The following is a 3490-nucleotide window of genomic DNA, read 5'->3' as shown; positions in this document are numbered from 1 at the left end:
CTGAAAGCAGTATCATTCAAAAGAAAGCATGTTGAAAGTGAAAGTGAAAGTTTAAACAATTTACTATTCTTGTCGAGTGAATCTGTAAGAGATGCGTGCCTCGCTCTTCATGGCCGATCTCTGAAGAGAACTCGCATGTGGAGTGTTTGGAGTGTTTGGGAGAAAAGCGCACTGCTCTTGCGTTCCAGGGCGGCAGGTGTGAGCACCGTCCTATCCGCCCTATCCGCGTGCTTCGCATTAGGCTCGTTTTCTCTCACTAGGAACGAGCCGCTGCGAGCTCATTAAGATCGCGCTTTGATCTGGCTGAGGCTTAAGAAGCGGGTGTTCCCCTCATTCTCAGGGTCTCGCCAGATCGGAAGGTTTTCGCGCCCGCCTCCGAAGCGTGCCCGGGCACTTCTTCGGATCGGGCAGAGGACGCTGCAGCTCTTGCTTCTGTTGAGATGGAGATTGAGAGCGCTGCCTCCGAGCGCTCCTCCCGCAATTATAAGCATATGAGGAGTTACCAGATTAAGCTATTGCCAAAAAAAAAATGCTCCAAACTAGATGACAGGTTTCTGTCAGGTCTGTCAGAGGGAGGGGCCACAGCGATGGTCTCTCCCCTTCTTTGGTGATCTCCATGATGAGATATCTTGTTCATTGAGTAAGCCATGTTCATCCCATGTCTTTGTGCCCTCTATGTCTACTATTTCTTTGACTATCGTGGATTCAAAAGCATGGGGATATATTATGATGCCCTAGGCGGAAGAGATGCTATCTCTCCCCTGGAGGAGTATCATCGCTCTTACAAAAAATTAAAAACGCCAACACTCCCTACCAAGGCAGGTAGAGCAACATCTACACATGGAGGGAAAGCGTTTCACACAGTGGGTCAGACTGGTGCTGCCCTGCACACCATGACGGTTCTGCAGGTATATCAGGATGATCTTCTTAAAGATCTGAGTGCTGGGAGGAAGCTTTCAACAAGTTTCTCCCTCACCGTGCTCAAGTGTTGGGGCTGTCGGCCACCCAGTCCCGACCCGGTCCAGCTCCTCTGAGGCAAGAGGCTCAAAGAGAGAGTGTGGCGAGTTGTGCCCCCCCTCGTAAAGACTGAGGAGCAGCTCGTAGCACTTAACAGCCAGAGTGAATGATGCATTGGTAAAACTTTAGTTACACTTTTCTAAATGTGTGTTGGAACTATGCAAATAAGTTCCCCAGGAGGAAAGAAGGGTGGGCCACACCGTGTCCGCCCACACTGATGGAAACAGCCAATCACAGCCTTGAAATGGAGAACCGCAAGATTGCAATATCCTCCTCATCGGAAAGAGATAAAGGTACTTTCCCAAAAGACACACCTTCATTCTGAGTCTCCGGCCTGCGTGGTAGGAGATAGAAACGGATCATCCATGTTCTGAGTCTCCGGCCTGTTTCAGGGAAGGCAGCAACAGACACAACTGGTCGGACCCTGTGGCCCACTACAGGGGAGACAGCAACTGATACCCCCGTTCTGAGTCCTGCGAAGGAAGGGACACTAACAGATCAACAAGTTCTGAGTCTCCGGCCTGTTTCTGGGAAGACAGTAACAGAAACACTGAAGTACTGAATCTGAGTCCCTTGAGGGAATAGGCAATAACAGACACAACCGTTCTGAGTCTCTGGTCTGCAAGGGTGAGACACTAGCAGATACACTCTTTCTGAGTCTCCCATACCGAGAGACAGAAACAGCAACGCTCTGAGCGTCTGGCCCATGCGGGAAGAGGCAATAACAGATACCAAGTCCTGAGCCTCCAGCTTGTGAAGCAGCAACAGATACAACCACGTTTTGAGCCTTCAGCATGTGAGGAGAGAGATATTCTACGTTTAGAGTCTTCGTCCAGCGAGACAACAACAGATGCAGCACGTCCTGAGTCATCCTAGAGAGACAAAGTGGATTGACCAAGTTCTGAGTCTGTAGTCCAGAGAACCAGAAGACACACAGACATCTGCAACAAGGTTAAGCTCCGGCGAGCAAACATTCACTTCAAGGTACTTTTGCTTGTGTGTTCCAGGCAAGGACCTTCTGCACCTACTTCAGGGCCACATCTGCATGTTCCAGATTTTAGGACTCTTTGGTGCTTTGGATCAGCATCCTACAGCGCTTCGTGTTCAAGGCTGTTGAAACGGATTTCTGCTCCTTTCCCCACTGCATTGTTATAAGCACAACCAGTGGATGAAGTCACCGCCACCAGACTGCTCGCTCAACCACAGAGAACGTAACTATCACTTATCCAAACCTCTTCCAGAGACCTTGGCATTGTTGTATATAATCAGTATATGACTTTTCTAATTTACATTAGATATCTTATAGCTGACAGTTGATAACAAATAATCTTTCCCGTATTTGTTTGATGCATAATAAGGTTCTTCACCTTATTTGTTTCAGAGTAGCAACAGTTTATCTTTCCAGATAATGTAGCTCTGACATAGCAACACGCAACATAATCACTTGCATTTTATGCACCTTATGCACTTTATCCCTTTTTCATTCATGGTATTCATTTAGTAGTTGTTGATTACTCTTGTCTATCTTTTGTTAATAAAATCTATTTCATTACACTTGTGTCTTCCTTGGGTTGATGATACAGAAAGAGGTTCTACAAGTTAGAGATCCCACCAATCTTTCTTATGTGATGTACTCATAACCACACCTTAAGTGACAAGTGATCCAAAATATTATAACGTCATTGGTAACTAGGGGTGGGAGAAAAAATCGATCCATCGATGCATCGCAATTCGCTCTCCAACGATTCTGGATAGATTCTGAGAATTTCAGAATCGATTCTGAGCTTAGTCTTTAACCAGATGTGCGATGACACTGAGTTTGCTTTAGTAACACCCGTATTCTGCTTGCTTCCAATTCCTCACACACATACACCACTCGATCTTTCCGTAAAATAATGTTTCATAAAGTTCGGAAAGGTTGAAGCGAATTACAAAGACATTTGCGGGCTTCATTGCAACGGATGGGCTGTGAGAGACGCGCGCTTTGTTTGATGTCACACTTGAAGTGTGCGGTCTCACCCATCGGTATTTTCCTTACAAATGCTCTACGAAGTCATCATTTATGTGGTTTGGAATGCAGTGGACTTATATATTTAAAATATGAACCTCACTAACAGAAGGTTGCTTTCAATTTCAAATGCTGACGCGCGCTTTGTTTGTGAAGACTGCTCGCGCATGCGGCTGTGCGCGTCTCCATATAAGTGGTTTAATGCACTTGCGTCTCAAAATGGTTTTATGACGCAAAATTAATGTAAACACAGCCAGTTATGTCTTAAGGGATTAAACGTACAGGACAAACCACATTACTACTTATATTTCAAAAGAGATCCATGCGTGAATGCAGCTTAATAGATCTCCCGCTGTCTATGATGTCATAGTAAAAAACAACAGTAAAGATGAAGAAAAATCACTCACAGTTCTTGAATGGAAAACGTTCAGATAATCTTAAATACTGAAAGCACTCTTTGTTTGT

Source organism: Sinocyclocheilus rhinocerous, unplaced genomic scaffold (genome assembly GCF_001515625.1).
Source record: "Sinocyclocheilus rhinocerous isolate Xijiao unplaced genomic scaffold, SAMN03320098_v1.1 scaffold306, whole genome shotgun sequence".
Lineage (NCBI taxonomy): Eukaryota > Metazoa > Chordata > Actinopteri > Cypriniformes > Cyprinidae > Sinocyclocheilus > Sinocyclocheilus rhinocerous.
This window is presented reverse-complemented; position numbering follows the sequence as displayed.